At 37.9% G+C, this 19,028-nt stretch overlaps 6 non-coding genes and 1 pseudogene across 6 annotated transcripts; all 7 read left to right on the top strand.

The window, feature by feature from the left end:
* Positions 1 to 1,585: 1,585 nt before the first annotated feature.
* On the top strand, positions 1,586 to 1,749 carry LOC135036445 (U1 spliceosomal RNA). The gene has a single exon (XR_010231197.1). It is a non-coding gene; the product is annotated as a U1 spliceosomal RNA (small nuclear RNA).
* Positions 1,750 to 1,901: 152 nt separating this feature from the next.
* Positions 1,902 to 2,064, top strand: LOC135036449 (U1 spliceosomal RNA). The gene has a single exon (XR_010231201.1). It is a non-coding gene; the product is annotated as a U1 spliceosomal RNA (small nuclear RNA).
* Positions 2,065 to 2,735: 671 nt separating this feature from the next.
* Positions 2,736 to 2,899, top strand: LOC135036447 (U1 spliceosomal RNA). Its single transcript, XR_010231199.1, has one exon. It is a non-coding gene; the product is annotated as a U1 spliceosomal RNA (small nuclear RNA).
* A 152-nt stretch (positions 2,900 to 3,051) lies between these two features.
* On the top strand, positions 3,052 to 3,214 carry LOC135036448 (U1 spliceosomal RNA). Its single transcript, XR_010231200.1, has one exon. It is a non-coding gene; the product is annotated as a U1 spliceosomal RNA (small nuclear RNA).
* A 646-nt stretch (positions 3,215 to 3,860) lies between these two features.
* Positions 3,861 to 4,024, top strand: LOC135036446 (U1 spliceosomal RNA). Its single transcript, XR_010231198.1, has one exon. It is a non-coding gene; the product is annotated as a U1 spliceosomal RNA (small nuclear RNA).
* A 152-nt stretch (positions 4,025 to 4,176) lies between these two features.
* On the top strand, positions 4,177 to 4,338 carry LOC135036450 (U1 spliceosomal RNA). Its single transcript, XR_010231202.1, has one exon. It is a non-coding gene; the product is annotated as a U1 spliceosomal RNA (small nuclear RNA).
* A 671-nt stretch (positions 4,339 to 5,009) lies between these two features.
* LOC135036451 (U1 spliceosomal RNA) lies at positions 5,010 to 5,137 on the top strand (annotated as a pseudogene).
* The last annotated feature ends 13,891 nt before the right edge of the window (positions 5,138 to 19,028 follow it).

The raw sequence follows: 19,028 nt of genomic DNA, 5'->3' as shown, positions 1-19,028 counted from the left end.
GAGAGTTTTTGTAAGATGTTTCTTCCATCAACCAACGAAGAAACACATTGGTACTTTCCCATGATGAGTAAGTGCTTCAGGATCTCATGCACTTACATGTGCAGCAGAGTACTGCAATGGAAGCATGCTGGGCCCATAACCCAGAGGTAGGCAGATTGAAACTATCCTCTGCTATATGCATTTTTTTTTGTTAATTAAAGTAATCCAAAACTGGGATTGATATTTTGTCTCTTTTATTTTTACTTAAAGTACAATAACTTTTACCATTTTAATTTGTTTTAATAGTATATTGACAGTATTGTTTTCTTTCAAAAATCCACTTCATTTTCTTTACCCTATTATTAAAATGGTAATTGACAAAAACAAACTACATTGTCACCAGAAGAGCAATACAAAATGTACAAGTGATATATTAAATTCATCTTTCCAGCTTGAATTTCAATGATGCATTGGGTCAACAATTTTGTGAGAAACATCTTCACCCTTAAATAAAGATTTTCTTAATTCCTTACCTGTGTGCTAATTAGATATCACCTTGTTTTCACATTAAACAGACTTCCACATGAGAAAGCAGCAAGGATGCAGTGGCGTTAATGTTTCCTGGTGTCAACCTGTATTATTTCAGTAGACATTGAAATGAGGATGCATCTTGCTGCCTTTCCAATGAAGCAAGTTTAATTTAGTAATAGGTGAAAAACCATCCTTACAAAGGTGTTAATCAGAGACTTGGCTTTGTGGACACTTTTCAGAGAACAAATTTGTTAGCATAAAAATAAAGCCAGAAAATGAAGAGCTGTTTAATCACTCAATTGGATTTTTCTGCCAGCATATTTCTTTTTCTCTGCAACCTACCGCTAAATTGTGCTTCCTAGCTGTTTTTATAAAATCACTGAATCAAATCTAACTCTGATTACATCAGGGAAGGCCAGGTACCCACACCATAACCGGGGGTTTGAAATTTTGACTTGTCTACTTAAATATCACCAAAATCTGTTCACAAGGTCAATTACATCCCTGGGTGGGATTGAACCACCAACCTTTCGGTTAATAGCCGTACATACTAACTGATTGCGCCACAGAGACCCTTTTACTTGCCTTACAGAGCAGCTCTGGAGCTGTTACAGTGCCCAGCTGCTGCAAGAAATCAGCTTGAATGCTTAAGGGGCTGGGGCATAGCCAACATGAGCCCCACACCGAAGGAGGGTGGAGGTGTTTAATGCGAACTAGGGGTCATCCAAGCGCCGCAAAAGGCCTGCCATGCCCTGCACGCCCCTTTTCTCTTTTCATATGCAGACGAGGGTTGAAGCCAACTTTGACCCACTGCTTGGATGACATCACCATATGCAAATCTATCTGCTGCAGGCCTTCACCCAGGAATGCTTGCACTAGTTGTTGCATTTGGTTTGTTGTTTGGGGTGCTTCAGTATTAGGCAGCCTTCTGCCCTCCCATGTTCATCTGAAAATATGTGTTCTCCCTGCAGTTGTTGTCCCCAGATGAGAGTTCCCTTGTGCTGCCTCAGTTGAATCTCCTTTACTTGACAGAGATGTGCCTGAGCAGCGGCCCTCCCCAGCTCTATCCCAAATCATACTTATTTTGCATAGGAGATACCATGGTCATGAAGATTGTTCTCCCAGGGTGAGGTTCATTCATTGCATTCTGGGTATGCTGACCCCTATGATTTCCCCAAATGTGGGAAACTCGACTGCATTATTTGTGGTAGTGGGGGACTGTGTTTGTGCTTTCCTCTGGTCAGCTCTGGTAAAAGTCAGATTTCTTTGTCTCAGATCTTCCTCTAGCCTTGTTCCTCTTTCGAGAGTTCCCTTGTGCTGCCTCAGTTGGATCTCCTTAAGTTGACAGGGGGGTACCCGAGTAGCGACCCTCCCCAGCTCTAGCCCAACTCCTACTTACCTGCCAGGTGAGATACTATGATCATGTAGGTGCTTCTCCCAGGGCAAGGGTCACCCATTGCACTCTGGGTGTGCTGCCCCTGTGATTTCCCCAAATGTGGGAAACTTGACTGCATAATTTGTGTTTCCCCTGGTCGTCTCTCGTATAATTCAGATCTCTTTGTCTCAGGTCTCTCTCCAGCCTAGTTTGCTGTCTGTTTCCACTTCTCTTTTCTTGAGCCGCTCCCTTCTATGCCCTTGCGCACTATCCTGACTTCTCCCGTCTGCTTACTTTGTGCCTTCCAACACACAATGCAAACTACAGGTAGTGCTGCAGGGCCCACACCCTTTTACTTGCCTCACAGAGCAGCTCTGGAGCTGTTACAGTACCCAGCTGCTGCAAGAAATCAGCTTGAATGCTTCAGGGGCTTGGGCATTGCCAACATGAGCCCCACACCGAAGGAGGGTGGGGGTGTTTAATGCGAACTAAGGGTCACCCAAGCGCCGCAAAAGGCCGCCATGCCCTGCACGCCCCTTTTCTCTTTTCATATGCAGACGAGGGTTGAAGCCAACTTTGACCCACTGCTTGGATGGCATTACCATATGCAAATCAATCTGCTGCAGGCCTTCCCCCAGGAATGCTTGCACTAGTTGTTGCATTTGGTTTGTTGTTTGGGGGTGCTTCAGTATTAGGCAGCCTTCTGCCCTCCCATGTTCATCTGAAAATATGTGTTCTCCCTGCAGTTGTTGTCCCCAGATGAGAGTTCCCTTGTGCTGCCTCAGTTGAATCTCCTTTACTTGACAGAGATGTGCCTGAGCAGCGGCCCTCCCCAGCCCTATCCCAAATCATACTTATTTTGCATAAGAGATACCATGGTCATGAAGATTGTTCTCCCAGGGTGAGGTTCATTCATTGCATTCTGGGTATGCTGACCCCTGTGATTTCCCCAAATGTGAGAAACTCGACTGCATTATTTGTGGTAGTGGGGGACTGTGTTTGTGCTTTCCTCTGCTCAGCTCTGGTAAAAGTCAGATTTCTTTGTCTCAGATATTCCTCTAGCCTTGTTCTTCTTTCGAGAGTTCCCTTGTGCTGCCTCAGTTGGATCTCCTTCACTTGACAGGGGGGTGCCCGAGCAGCGACCCTCCCCAGCTCTAGCCCAACTCCTACTTACCTGCCAGGTGAGATACTATGATCAGGAAGGTGCTTCTCCCAGGGCAAGGCTCACCCATTGCACTCTGGGTGTGCTGCTCCTGCGATTTCCCCAAATGTGGGAAACTTGACTGCATAATTTGTGTTTCCTCTGGTCGGCTCTCGTATAATTCAGATCTCTTTGTCTCAGGTCTTTCTCCAGCCTAGTTTGCTGTCTGTTTCCACTTCTCTTTTCTTGAGCCGCTCCCTTCTATGCCCTTGCGCACTATCCTGACCTCTCCCGTCTGCTTACTTTGTGCCTTCCAACGCACAATGCATACTACAGGTAGTGCTGCAGGGCCCACACCCTTTTACATGCTTTACAGAACAGCTCTGGAGCTGTTACAGTGCCCAGCTGCTGCAAGAAATCATCTTGAATGCTTCAGGGGCTGGGGCATAGCCAACATGAGCCCCACACCGAAGGAGGGGTCATCCAAGCGCCACAAAAGGACACCATGCCCTGCACATCCCTTTTTTCTTTTCATATGCAGACGATGGTTGAAGCCAACTTTGACCCACTGCTTGGATGACATCACCATATGCAAATCCATCTGCTGCAGGCCTTCCCCCAGGAATGCTTGCACTAGTTGTTGCATTTGGTTTGTTGTTTGGGGGTGCTTCAGTATTAGGCAGCCTTCTGCCCTCCCATGTTCATCTGAAAATATGTGTTCTCCCTGCAGTTGTTGTCCCCAGATGAGAGTTCCCTTGTGCTGCCTCAGTTGAATCTCCTTTACTTGACAGAGATGTGCCTGAGCAGCGGCCCTCCCCAGCCCTATCCCAAATCATACTTATTTTGCATAGGAGATACCATGGTCATGAAGATTGTTCTCCCAGGGTGAGGTTCATTCATTGCATTCTGGGTATGCTGACCCCTGTGATTTCCCCAAATGTGGGAAACTCGACTGCATTATTTGTGGTAGTGGGGGACTGTGTTTGTGCTTTCTTCTGGTCAACTCTGGTAAAAATCAGATTTCTTTGTCTCAGATCTTCCTCTAGCCTTGTTCCTCTTTCGAGAGTTCCCTTGTGCTGCCTCAGTTGGATCTCCTTCACTTGACAGGGGGGTACCCGAGCAGCGACCCTCCCCAGCTCTAGCCCAACTCCTACTTACCTGCCAGGTGAGATACTATGATCATGTAGGTGCTTCTCCCAGGGCAAGGCTCACCCATTGCACTCTGGGTGTGCTGCCCCTGTGATTTCCCCAAATGTGGGAAACTTTCTGCATAATTTGTGTTTCCCCTGGTCGTCTCTCGTATAATTCAGATCTCTTTGTCTCAGGTCTCTCTCCAGCCTAGTTTGCTGTCTGTTTCCACTTCTCTTTTCTTGAGCCGCTCCCTTCTATGCCCTTGCGCACTATCCTGACTTCTCCCGTCTGCTTACTTTGTGCCTTCCAACACACAATGCAAACTACAGGTAGTGCTGCAGGGCCCACACCCTTTTACTTGCCTCACAGAGCAGCTCTGGAGCTGTTACAGTGCCCAGCTGCTGCAAGAAATCAGCTTGAATGCTTCAGGTGCTGGGGCATAGCCAACATGAGCCCCACACCGAAGGAGGGTGGGGGTGTTTAATGCGAACTAAGGGTCATGCAAGCGCCGCAAAAGGCCGCCATGCCCTGCACATCCCTTTTTTCTTTTCATATGCAGACGAGGGTTGAAGCCAACTTTGACCCACTGCTTGGATGACATCACCATATGCAAATCCATCTGCTGCAGGCCTTCCCCCAGGAATGCTTGCACTAGTTGTTGCATTTGGTTTGTTGTTTGGGGGTGCTTCAGTATTAGGCAGCCTTCTGCCCTCCCATGTTCATCTGAAAATATGTGTTCTCCCTGCAGTTGTTGTCCCCAGATGAGAGTTCCCTTGTGCTGCCTCAGTTGAATCTCCTTTACTTGACAGAGATGTGCCTGAGCAGCGGCCCTCCCCTGCCCTATCCCAAATCATACTTATTTTGCATAGGAGATACCATGGTCATGAAGATTGTTCTCCCAGGGTGAGGTTCATTCATTGCATTCTGGGTATGCTGACCCCTATGATTTCCCCAAATGTGGGAAACTCGACTGCATTTTCACATTAAACAGACATTAAACAGACTTTCGCAAAGTGTCTCTGTGGCGCAATCAGTTAGTGTGTACGGCTATTAACTAAAAGGTTGGTGGTTCAATCCCACCCAGGGATGTAATTGATCTTGTTATCAGATTTTGGTGATCTTTAAGTAGACAAGTCAAAATTTCAAACCCCCTCTTATGGTGTAGGGTACCTGGCCTTCTCTGATGTAATCAGAGTTAGATTTGATTCATTGATTTTATAAAAACAGCTAGGAAGCACAATTTAGCAGTGGGTTGCAGAGAAAAAAAATATGCTGGCAGAAAAATCCAATTGAGTGATTTAACAGCTCTTCATTTTCTGGCTTATTTTTATGCTAACAAATTTGTTCTCTGAAAAGTGTCCACAAAGCAAAGTCTCTGATTAACACCTTTGTAAGGATGGTTTTTCACCTATTACTAAATTAAACTTGCTTCATTGGAAAGGCAGCAAGATGCATCCTCATTTCAATGTCTACTGAAATAATACAAGTTGACACCAGGAAACATTAACGCCACTGCATCCTTGCTGCTTTCTCATGTGGAAGTCTGTTTAATGCGAAAACAAGGTGATATCTAATTATCACACAGGTAAGGAATTAAGAAAATCTTTATTTAAGGGTGAAGATGTTTCTCACAAAATCGTTGCCCCAATGCATCATTGAAATTCAAGCTGGAAAGATGATTTTAATATATCACTTGTACATTTTGTATTGCTCTTCTGGTGACAATGTAGTTTGTTTTTGTCAATTACCATTTTAATAATAGGGTAAAGAAAATTAAGTGGATTTTTGAAAGAAAACAATACTGTCAATATACTATTAAAACAAATTAAAATGGTAAAAGTTATTGTACTTTAAGTAAAAATAAAGAGCCAAAATATCAATCCCAGTTTTGGATTACTTTAATTAACAAAAAAAAAGCATATAGCAAAGGATAGTTTCAATCTGCCTACCTCTGGGTTATGGGCCCAGCATGCTTCCATTGCTGTACTCTGCTGCACATGTAAGTGCAAGAGATCCTGAAGCACTCGCTCATCATGGGAAAGTACCAATGTGTTTCTTCGTTGGTTGATGGAAGAAACATCTTACAAAAACTCTCCAGATTATTGACTTTTTAAAGTTTTTCTAGGAAACGTTCTAGATGAATGCTTATTAGCCTTTGTCAGTATTTGCTTCTGCAAAGTGTCTCTGTGGCGCAATTAGTTAGTGTGTACGGCTACTAACCAAAAGGTTGGTGGTTCAATCACACCCAGGGACGTAATTGACCTTGTGATCAGATTTTGGTGATCTTTAAGTAGACAAGTCAAAATTTCAAACCCCCTGTTATGGTGTAGGCTACCTGGCCTTCTCTGATGTAATCAGAGTTAGATTTGATTCAGTGATTTTATTAAAACAGCTAGGAAGCACAATTTAGCAGTGGGTTGCAGAGAAAAAGAAATATGCTTGCAAAAAAATCCAATTGAGTGATTAAACAGCTCTTCATTTTCTGGCTTTATTTTTATGCTAACAAATTTGTTCTCTGAAAAGTGTCCACAAAGCCAAGTCTCTGATTAACACCTTTGTAGGGATGGTTTTTCACCTATTACTAAATTAAACTTGCTTCATTGGAAAGGCAGCAAGATGCATCCTCATTTCAATGTCTACTGAAATAATACAGGTTGACACCAGGAAACATTAACACCACTGCATCCTTGCTGCTTTCTCATGTGGAAGTCTGTTTAATGTGAAAACAAGGTGATATCTAATTAGCACACAGGTAAGGAATTAAGAAAATCTTTAAGGGTGAAGATGTTTCTCACAAAATCGTTGCCCCAATGCATCATTGAAATTCAAGCTGGAAAGATGATTTTAATATATCACTTGTACATTTTGTATTGCTCTTCTGGTGACAATGTAGTTTGTTTTTGTCAATTACCATTTTAATAATAGGGTAAAGAAAATTAAGTGGATTTTTGAAAGAAAACAATACTGTCAATATACTATTAAAACAAATTAAAATGGTAAAAGTTATTGTACTTTAAGTAAAAATAAAAGAGCAAAAATATCAATCCCAGTTTTGGATTACTTTAATTAACAAAAAAAAATGCATATAGCAAAGGATAGTTTCAATCTGCCTACCTCTGGGTTATGGGCCCAGCATGCTTCCATTGCAGTACTCTGCTGCACATGTAAGTGCAAGAGATCCTGAAGCACTCACTCATAATGGGAAAGTACCAATGTGTTTCTTCGTTGGTTGATGGAAGAAACATCTTACAAAAACTCTCCAGATTATTGACTTTTTAAAGTTTTTCTAGGAAACGTTCTAGATGAATGCTTATTAGCCTTTGTCAGTATGTACTTTTGCAAAGTGTCTCTGTGGTGCAATTGGTTAGTGTGTAAGACTATTAACCAAAAGGTTGGTGGTTCAATCCCACCCAGGAATGTAATTGACCTTGTGATCAGATTTTGGTGATATTTAAGTAGACAAGTCAAAATTTCATACCCCCTCTTATTGTGTAGGGTACCTGGCCTTCTCTGATGTAATCAGAGTTAGATTTGATTCAGTGATTTTATAAAAAAAACAGCTAGGAAGCACAATTTAGCAGTGGGTTGCAGATAAAAAAATATGCTGGCAAAAAAATACAATTGAGTGATTAAACAGCTCTTCATTTTCTGGCTTTATTTTTATGCTAACAAATTTGTTCTCTGAAATGTGTCCACAAAGCCAAGTCTCTGATTAACACCTTTGTAGGGATGGTTTTTCACCTATTACTAAATTAAACTTGCTTCATTGGAAAGGCAACAAGATGCATCCTCATTTCAATGTCTACTGAAATAATACAGGTTGACACCAGGAAACATTAACGCCACTGCATCCTTGCTGCTTTCTCATGTGGAAGTCTGTTTAATGTGAAAACAAGGTGATATCTAATTATCACACAGGTAAGGAATTAAGAAAATCTTTATTTAAGGGTGAAGATGTTTCTCACAAAATCGTTGCCCCAATGCATCATTGAAATTCAAGCTGGAAAGATGATTTTAATATATCACTTGTACATTTTGTATTGCTCTTCTGGTGACAATGTAGTTTGTTTTTGTCAATTACCATTTTAATAATAGGGTAAAGAAAATTAAGTGGATTTTTAAAAGAAAACAATACTCTCAATATACTATCAAAACAAATTAAAATGGTAAAAGTTATTGTACTTTAAGTAAAAATAAAAGAGCCAAAATATCAATCCCAGTTTTGGATTACTTTAATTAACAAAAAAAAAATGCATATAGCAAAGGATAGTTTCAATCTGCCTATCTCTGGGTTATGGGCCCAGCATGCTTCCATTGCAGTACTCTGCTGCACATGTAAGTGCAAGAGATCCTGAAGCACTCACTCATCATGGGAAAGTACCAATGTGTTTCTTCATTGGTTGATGGAAGAAACATCTTACAAAAACTCTCCAGATTATTGACTTTTTAAAGTTTTTCTAGGAAACGTTCTTGATGAATGCTTATTAGCCTTTGTCAGTATGTACTTTTTGCAAAGTGTCTCTGTGGTGCAATTGGTTAGTGTGTAAGGCTATTAACCAAAAGGTTGGTGGTTCAATCCCACCCAGGAACGTAATTGACCTTGTGATCAGATTTTGGTGATATTTAAGTAGACAAGTCAAAATTTCAAACCCCCTCTTATTGTGTAGGGTACCTGGCCTTCTCTGATGTAATCAGAGTTAGATTTGATTCAGTGATTTTATAAAAAAAACAGCTAGGAAGCACAATTTAGCAGTGGGTTGCAGAGAAAAAAAATATGCTGGCAAAAAAAAATCCAATTGAGTGATTAAACAGCTCTTCATTTTCTGGCTTTATTTTTAAGCTAACAAATTTGTTCTCTGAAAAGTGTCCACAAAGCCAAGTCTCTGATTAACACCTTTGTAGGGATGGTTTTTCACCTATTACTAAATTAAACTTGCTTCATTGGAAAGGCAGCAAGATGCATCCTCATTTCAATGTCTACTGAAATAATACAAGTTGACACCAGGAAACATTAACGCCACTGCATCCTTGCTGCTTTCTCATGTGGAAGTCTGTTTAATGCGAAAACAAGGTGATATCTAATTAGCACACAGGTAAGGAATTAAGAAAATCTTTATTTAAGGGTGAAGATGTTTCTCACAAAATCGTTGCCCCAATGCATCATTGAAATTCAAGCTGGAAAGATGATTTTAATATATCACTTGTACATTTTGTATTGCTCTTCTGGTGACAATGTAGTTTGTTTTTGTCAATTACCATTTTAATAATAGGGTAAAGAAAATTAAGTGGATTTTTGAAAGAAAACAATACTGTCAATATACTATTAAAACAAATTAAAATGGTAAAAGTTATTGTACTTTAAGTAAAAATAAAAGAGCCAAAATATCAATCCCAGTTTTGGATTACTTTAATTAAAAAAAAAAGCATACAGCAGAGGATAGTTTCAATCTGCCTACCTCTGGGTTATGAGCCCAGCATGCTTCCATTGCTGTACTCTGCTGCACATGTAAGTGCAAGAGATCCTGAAGCACTCACTCATCATGGGAAAGTACCAATGTGTTTCTTCGTTGGTTGATGGAAGAAACATCTTACAAAAACTCTCCAGATTATTGACTTTTTAAAGTTTTTCTAGGAAACGTTTTAGATGAATGCTTATTAGCCTTTGTCAGTATGCCCTTTCGCAAAGTGTCTCTGTGGCGCAATCAGTTAGTGTGTACGGCTATTAACTAAAAGGTTGGTGGTTCAATCCCACCCAGGGATGTAATTGATCTTGTTATCAGATTTTGGTGATCTTTAAGTAGACAAGTCAAAATTTCAAACCCCTTCTTATGGTGTAGGGTACCTGGCCTTCTCTGATGTTATCAGAGTTAGATTTGATTCATTGATTTTATAAAAACAGCTAGGAAGCACAATTTAGCAGTGGTTTGCAGAGAAAAAAAATATGCTGGCAGAAAAATCCAATTGAGTGATTAAACAGCTCTTCATTTTCTGGCTTTATTTTTATGCTAACAAATTTGTTCTCTGAAAAGTGTCCACAAAGCCAAGTCTCTGATTAACACCTTTGTAAGGATGGTTTTTCACCTATTACTAAATTAAACTTGCTTCATTGGAAAGGCAGCAAGATGCATCCTCATTTCAATGTCTACTGAAATAATACAAGTTGACACCAGGAAACATTAATGCCACTGCATCCTTGCTGCTTTCTCATGTGGAAGTCTGTTTAATGCGAAAACAAGGTGATATCTAATTATCACACAGGTAAGGAATTAAGAAAGTCTTTATTTAAGGGTGAAGATGTTTCTCACAAAATCGTTGCCCCAATGCATCATTGAAATTCAAGCTGGAAAGATGATTTTAATATATCACTTGTACATTTTGTATTGCTCTTCTGGTGACAATGTAGTTTGTTTTTGTCAATTACCATTTTAATAATAGGGTAAAGAAAATTAAGTGGATTTTTGAAAGAAAACAATACTGTCAATATACTATTAAAACAAATTAAAATGGTAAAAGTTATTGTACTTTAAGTAAAAATAAAAGAGCCAAAATATCAATCCCAGTTTTGGATTACTTTAATTAACAAAAAAAAAGCATATAGCAAAGGATAGTTTCAATCTGCCTACCTCTGGGTTATGGGCCCAGCATGCTTCCATTGCTGTACTCTGCTGCACATGTAAGTGCAAGAGATCCTGAAGCACTCACTCATCATGGGAAAGTACCAATGTGTTTCTTCGTTGGTTGATGGAAGAAACATCTTACAAAAACTCTCCAGATTATTGACTTTTTAAAGTTTTTCTAGGAAACGTTTTAGATGAATGCTTATTAGCCCTTGTCAGTATATACTTTTGCAATGTGTCTCTGTGGCGCAATTAGTTAGTGTGTACGGCTATTAACCAAAAGGTTAGTGGTTCAATCCCACCCAGGTACGTAATTGACCTTGTTATCAGATTTTGGTGATCTTTAAGTAGACAAGTCAAAATTTCAAACCCCCTGTTATGGTGTAGGGTACCTGGCCTTCTCTGATGTAATCAGAGTTAGATTTGATTCAGTGATTTTATAAAAACAGCTAGGAAGCACAATTTAGCAGTGGGTTGCAGAGAAAAAGAAATATGCTGGCAGAAAAATCCAATTGAGTGATTAAACAGCTCTTCATTTTCTGGCTTTATTTTTATGCTAACAAATTTGTTCTCTGAAAAGTGTCCACAAAGCAAAGTCTCTGATTAACACCTTTGTAGGGATGGTTTTTCACCTATTACTAAATTAAACTTGCTTCATTGGAAAGGCAGCAAGATGCATCCTCATTTCAATGTCTACTGAAATAATATAGGTTTACACCAGGAAACATTAACGCCACTGCATCCTTGCTGCTTTCTCATGTGGAAGTCTGTTTAATGTGAAAACAAGGTGATATCTAATTAGCACACAGGTAAGGAATTAAGAAAATCTTTATTTAAGGGTGAAGATGTTTCTCACAAAATCGTTGCCCCAATGCATCATTGAAATTCAAGCTGGAAAGATGATTTTAATATATCACTTGTACATTTTGTATTGCTCTTCTGGTGACAATGTAGTTTGTTTTTGTCAATTACCATTTTAATAATAGGGTAAAGAAAATGAAGTGGATTTTTGAAAGAAAACAATACTGTCAATATACTATTAAAACAAATTAAAATGGTAAAAGTTATTGTACTTTAAGTAAAAATAAAAGAGCCAAAATATCAATCCCAGTTTTGGATTACTTTAATTAACAAAAAAAAATGCATATAGCAGAGGATAGTTTCAATCTGCCTACCTCTGGGTTATGGGCCCAGCATGCTTCCATTGCTGTACTCTGCGGCACATGTAAGTGCAAGAGATCCTGAAGCACTCACTCATCATGGGAAAGTACCAATGTGTTTCTTCGTTGGTTGATAGAAGAAACATCTTACAAAAACTCTCCAGATTATTGACTTTTTTAAGTTTTTCTAGGAAACGTTTTAGATGAATGCTTATTAGCATTTGTCAGTATGTACTTTTGCAAAGTGTCTCTGTGGCGCAATCAGTTAGTGTGTACGGCTATTAACCCAAAGGTTGGTGGTTCAATCCCACCCAGGGACGTAATTGACCTTGTTATCAGATTTTGGTGATCTTTAAGTAGACAAGTCAAATTTCATACCCCCTGTTATTGTGTAGGGTACCTGGCCTTCTCTGATGTAATCAGAGTTAGATTTGATTCAATGATTTTATAAAAACATCTAGGAAGCACAATTTAGCAGTGGGTTGCAGAGAAAAAGAAATATGCTGGCAAAAAAATCAAATTGCGTGATTAAACAGCTCTTCATTTTCTGGCTTTATTTTTATGCTAACAAATTTGTTCTCTGAAAAGTGTCCACAAAGCCAAGTCTCTGATTAACACCTTTGTAGGGATGGTTTTTCACCTATTACTAAATTAAACTTGCTTCATTGGAAAGGCAGCAAGATGCATCCTCATTTCAATGTCTACTGAAATAATACAGGTTGAAACCAGGAAACATTAACGCCACTGCATCCTTGCTGCTTTCTCATGTGGAAGTCTGTTTAATGTGAAAACAAGGTGATATCTAATTAGCACACAGGTAAGGAATTACGAAAATCTTTATTTAAGGGTGAAGATGTTTCTCACAAAATTGTTGCCCCAATGCATCATTGAAATTCAAGCTGGAAAGATGATTTTAATATATCACTTGTACATTTTGTATTGCTCTTCTGGTGACAATGTAGTTTTTTTTGTCAATTACCATTTTAATAATAGGGTAAAGAAAATTAAGTGGATTTTTGAAAGAAAACTATACTGTCAATATACTATTAAAACAAATTAAAATGGTAAAAGTTATTGTACTTTAAGTAAAAATAAAAGAGCAAAAATATCAATCCCAGTTTTGATTACTTAAATTAACAAAAAAAAATGCATATAGCAAAGGATAGTTTCAATCTGCCTACCTCTGGGTTATGGGTCCAGCATGCTTCCATTGCAGTACTCTGCTGCACATGTAAGTGCAAGAGATCCTGAAGCACTCACTCATCATGGGAAAGTACCAATGTGTTTATTCGTTGGTTGATGGAAGAAACATCTTACAAAAACTCTCCAGATTATTTATTTTTTAATGTTTTTCTAGGAAACGTTCTAGATGTATGCTTATTAGCCTTTGTCAGTATGTACTTTTTGCAAAGTGTCTCTGTGGCGCGATCGGTTAGTGTGTTCGACTATTAACCAAAAGGTTGGTGGTTCAATCCCACCCAGGGACGTAATTGACCTTGTGATCAGATTTTGGTGATATTTAAGTAGACAAGTCAAAATTTCAAACCCCCTCTTATTGTGTAGGCTACCTGGCCTTCTCTGATGTAATCAGAGTTAGATTTGATTCAGTGATTTTATAAAAAACAGCTAGGAAGCACAATTTAGCAGTGGGTTACAGAGAAAAAAAATATGCTGGCAGAAAAATCCAATTGAGTGATTAAACAGCTCTTCATTTTCTGGCTTTATTTTTATGCTAACAAATTTGTTCTCTGAAAAGTGTCCACAAAGCCAAGTCTCTGATTAACACCTTTGTAAGGATGGTTTTTCACCTATTACTAAATTAAACTTGCTTCATTGGAAAGGCAGCAAGATGCATCCTCATTTCAATGTCTACTGAAATAATACAGGTTGACACCAGGAAACATTAACGCCACTGCATCCTTGCTGCTTTCTCATGTGGAAGTCTGTTTAATGTGAAAACAAGGTGATATCTAATTAGCACACAGGTAAGGAATTAAGAAAATCTTTATTTAAGGGTGAAGATGTTTCTCACAAAATCGTTGCCCCAATGCATCATTGAAATTCAAGCTGGAAAGATGATTTTAATATATCACTTGTACATTTTGTATTGCTCTTCTGGTGACAATGTAGTTTGTTTTTGTCAATTACCATTTTAATAATAGGGTAAAGAAAATTAAGTGGATTTTTGAAAGAAAACAATACTGTCAATATACTATTAAAACAAATTAAAATGGTAAAAGTTATTGTACTTTAAGTAAAAATAAAAGAGACAAAATATCAATCCCAGTTTTGGATTACTTTAATTAACAAAAAAAAAGCATATAGCAAAGGATAGTTTCAATCTGCCTACCTCTGGGTTATGGGCCCAGCATGCTTCCATTGCTGTACTCTGCTGCACATGTAAGTGCAAGAGATCCTGAAGCACTCACTCATCATGGGAAAGTACCAATGTGTTTCTTCGTTGGTTGATAGAAGAAACATCTTACAAAAACTCTCCAGATTATTGACTTTTTTTAAGTTTTTCTAGGAAACGTTTTAGATGAATGCTTATTAGCATTTGTCAGTATAGACTTTTGCAAAGTGTCTCTGTGGCGCAATCAGTTAGTGTGTACGGCTATTAACCAAAAGGTTGGTGGTTCAATCCCACCCAGGGACGTAATTGACCTTGTTATCAGATTTTGGTGATCTTTAAGTAGACATGTCAAATTTCATACCCCCTGTTATTGTGTAGGGTACCTGGCCTTCTCTGATGTAATCAGAGTTAGATTTGATTCAATGATTTTATAAAAACATCTAGGAAGCACAATTTAGCAGTGGGTTGCAGAGAAAAAAATATGCTGGCAAAAAAATCAAATTGCGTGATTAAACAGCTCTTCATTTTCTGGCTTTATTTTTATGCTAACAAATTTGTTCTCTGAAAAGTGTCCACAAAGCCAAGTCTCTGATTAACACCTTTGTAGGGATGGTTTTTCACCTATTACTAAATTAAACTTGCTTCATTGGAAAGGCAGCAAGATGCATCCTCATTTCAATGTCTACTGAAATAATACAGGTTGAAACCAGGAAACATTAACGCCACTGCATCCTTGCTGCTTTCTCATGTGGAAGTCTGTTTAATGTGAAAACAAGGTGATATCTAATTAGCACACAGGTAAGGAATTACAAAAAATCTTTATTTAAGGGTGAAGATGTTTCTCACAAAATTGTTGCCCCAATGCATCATTGAAATTCAAGCTGGAAAGATGATTTTAATATATCACTTGTACATTTTGTATTGCTCTTCTGGTGACAATGTAGTTTTTTTTGTCAATTACCATTTTAATAATAGGGTAAAGAAAATTAAGTGGATTTTTGAAAGAAAACTATACTGTCAATATACTATTAAAACAAATTAAAATGGTAAAAGTTATTGTACTTTAAGTAAAAATAAAAGAGCAAAAATATCAATCCCAGTTTTGATTACTTAAATTAACAAAAAAAAATGCATATAGCAAAGGATAGTTTCAATCTGCCTACCTCTGGGTTATGGGTCCAGCATGCTTCCATTGCAGTACTCTGCTGCACATGTAAGTGCAAGAGATCCTGAAGCACTCACTCATCATGGGAAAGTACCAATGTGTTTATTCGTTGGTTGATGGAAGAAACATCTTACAAAAACTCTCCAGATTATTTATTTTTTAATGTTTTTCTAGGAAACGTTCTAGATGTATGCTTATTAGCCTTTGTCAGTATGTACTTTTTGCAAAGTGTCTCTGTGGCGCGATCGGTTAGTGTGTTCGACTATTAACCAAAAGGTTGGTGGTTCAATCCCACCCAGGGACGTAATCGACCTTGTGATCAGATTTTGGTGATATTTAAGTAGACAAGTCAAAATTTCAAACCCCCTCTTATTGTGTAGGGTACCTGGCCTTCTCTGATGTAATCAGAGTTAGATTTGATTCAGTGATTTTATAAAAACAGCTAGGAAGCACAATTTAGCAGTGGGTTGCAGAGAAAAAGAAATATGCTGGCAGAAAAATCCAATTGAGTGATTAAACAGCTCTTCATTTTCTGGCTTTATTTTTATGCTAACAAATTTGTTCTCTGAAAAGTGTCCACAAAGCAAAGTCTCTGATTAACACCTTTGTAGGGATGGTTTTTCACCTATTACTAAATTAAACTTGCTTCATTGGAAAGGCAGCAAGATGCATCCTCATTTCAATGTCTACTGAAATAATACAGGTTGACACCAGGAAACATTAACGCCACTGCATCCTTGCTACTTTCTCATGTGGAAGTCTGTTTAATGTGAAAACAAGGTGATATCTAATTAGCACACAGGTAAGGAATTAAGAAAATCTTTATTTAAGGGTGAAGATGTTTCTCACAAAATCGTTGCCCCAATGCATCATTGAAATTCAAGCTGGAAAGATGATTTTAATATATCACTTGTACATTTTGTATTGCTCTTCTGGTGACAATGTAGTTTATTTTTGTCAATTACCATTTTAATAATAGGGTAAAGAAAATGAAGTGGATTTTTGAAAGAAAACAATACTGTCAATATACTATTAAAACAAATTAAAATGGTAAAAGTTATTGTACTTTAAGTAAAAATAAAAGAGCCAAAATATCAATCCCAGTTTTGGATTACTTTAATTAACAACAAAAAATGCATATAGCAGAGGATAGTTTCAATCTGCCTACCTCTGGGTTATGGGCCCAGCATGCTTCCATTGCTGTACTCTGCTGCACATGTAAGTGCAAGAGATCCTGAAGCACTCACTCATCATGGGAAAGTACCAATGTGTTTCTTCGTTGGTTGATAGAAGAAACATCTTACAAAAACTCTCCAGATTATTGACTTTTTTTAAGTTTTTCTAGGAAACGTTTTAGATGAATGCTTATTAGCATTTGTCAGTATAGACTTTTGCAAAGTGTCTCTGTGGCGCAATCAGTTAGTGTGTACGGCTATTAACCAAAAGGTTGGTGGTTCAATCCCACCCAGGGACGTAATTGACCTTGTTATCAGATTTTGGTGATCTTTAAGTAGACATGTCAAATTTCATACCCCCTGTTATTGTGTAGGGTACCTGGCCTTCTCTGATGTAATCAGAGTTAGATTTGATTCAATGATTTTATAAAAACATCTAGGAAGCACAATTTAGCAGTGGGTTGCAGAGAAAAAAATATGCTGGCAAAAAAATCAAATTGCGTGATTAAACAGCTCTTCATTTTCTGGCTTTATTTTTATGCTAACAAATTTGTTCTCTGAAAAGTGTCCACAAAGCCAAGTCTCTGATTAACACCTTTGTAGGGATGGTTTTTCACCTATTACTAAATTAAACTTGCTTCATTGGAAAGGCAGCAAGATGCATCCTCATTTCAATGTCTACTGAAATAATACAGGTTGAAACCAGGAAACATTAACGCCACTGCATCCTTGCTGCTTTCTCATGTGGAAGTCTGTTTAATGTGAAAACAAGGTGATATCTAATTAGCACACAGGTAAGGAATTACGAAAATCTTTATTTAAGGGTGAAGATGTTTCTCACAAAATTGTTGCCCCAATGCATCATTGAAATTCAAGCTGGAAAGATGATTTTAATATATCACTTGTACATTTTGTATTGCTCTTCTGGTGACAATGTAGTTTTTTTTGTCAATTACCATTTTAATAATAGGGTAAAGAAAATTAAGTGGATTTTTGAAAGAAAACTATACTGTCAATAAACTATTAAAACAAATTAAAATGGTAAAAGTTATTGTACTTTAAGTAAAAATAAAAGAGCAAAAATATCAATCCCAGTTTTGATTACTTAAATTAACAAAAAAAATGCATATAGCAAAGGATAGTTTCAATCTGCCTACCTCTGGGTTATGGGTCCAGCATGCTTCCATACAGTACTCTGCTGCACATGTAAGTGCAAGAGATCCAGAAGCACTCACTCATCATGGGAAAGTACCAATGTGTTTATTCGTTGGTTGATGGAAGAAACATCTTACAAAAACTCTCCAGATTATTTATTTTTTAATGTTTTTCTAGGAAACGTTCTAGATGTATGCTTATTAGCCTTTGTCAGTATGTACTTTTTGCAAAGTGTCTCTGTGGCGCGATCGGTTAGTGTGTTCGACTATTAACCAAAAGGTTGGTGGTTCAATCCCACCCAGGGACGTAATTGACCTTGTGATCAGATTTTGGTGATATTTAAGTAGACAAGTCAAAATTTCAAACCCCCTCTTATCGTGTAGGGTACCTGGCCTTCTCTGATGTAATCAGAGTTAGATTTGATTCAGTGATTTTATAAAAAACAGCTAGGAAGCACAATTTAGCAGTGGGTTGCAGAGAAAAAAAATATGCTGGCAAAAAAAATCCAATTGAGTGATTAAACAGCTCTTCATTTTCTGGCTTTATTTTTATGCTAACAAATTTGTTCTCTGAAAAGTGTCCACAAAGCCAAGTCTCTGATTAACACCTTTGTAGGGATGGTTTTTCACCTATTACTAAATTAAACTTGCTTCATTGGAAAGGCAGCAAGATGCATCCTCATTTCAATGTCTACTGAAATAATACAAGTTGACACCAGGAAACATTAACGCCACTGCATCCTTGCTGCTTTCTCATGTGGAAGTCTGTTTAATGCGAAAACAAGGTGATATCTAATTATCACACAGGTAAGGAATTAAGAAAATCTTTATTTAAGGGTGAAGATGTTTCTCACAAAATCGTTGCCCCAATGCATCATTGAAATTCAAGCTGGAAAGATGATTTTAATATATCACTTGTACATTTTGTATTGCTCTTCTGGTGACAATGTAGTTTGTTTTTGTCAATTACCATTTTAATAATAGGGTAAAGAAAATTAAGTGGATTTTTGAAAGAAAACAATACTGTCAATATACTATTAAAAGAAAATTAAAATGGTAAAAGTTATTGTACTTTAAGTAAAAATAAAAGAGCCAAAATATCAATCCCAGTTTTGGATTACTTTAATTAACAAAAAAAAAGCATATAGCAAAGGATAGTTTCAATCTGCCTACCTCTGGGTTAAGGGCCCAGCATGCTTCCATTGCTGTACTCTGCTGCACATGTAAGTGCAAGAGATCCTGAAGCA

The sequence above is a fragment of the Pseudophryne corroboree genome, unplaced genomic scaffold (genome assembly GCF_028390025.1).
Source record: "Pseudophryne corroboree isolate aPseCor3 unplaced genomic scaffold, aPseCor3.hap2 scaffold_647, whole genome shotgun sequence".
Taxonomy (NCBI): domain Eukaryota; kingdom Metazoa; phylum Chordata; class Amphibia; order Anura; family Myobatrachidae; genus Pseudophryne; species Pseudophryne corroboree.
The sequence above is the reverse complement of the archived record's forward strand: the minus strand, read 5'-3'. Positions and strand labels throughout refer to the sequence as shown.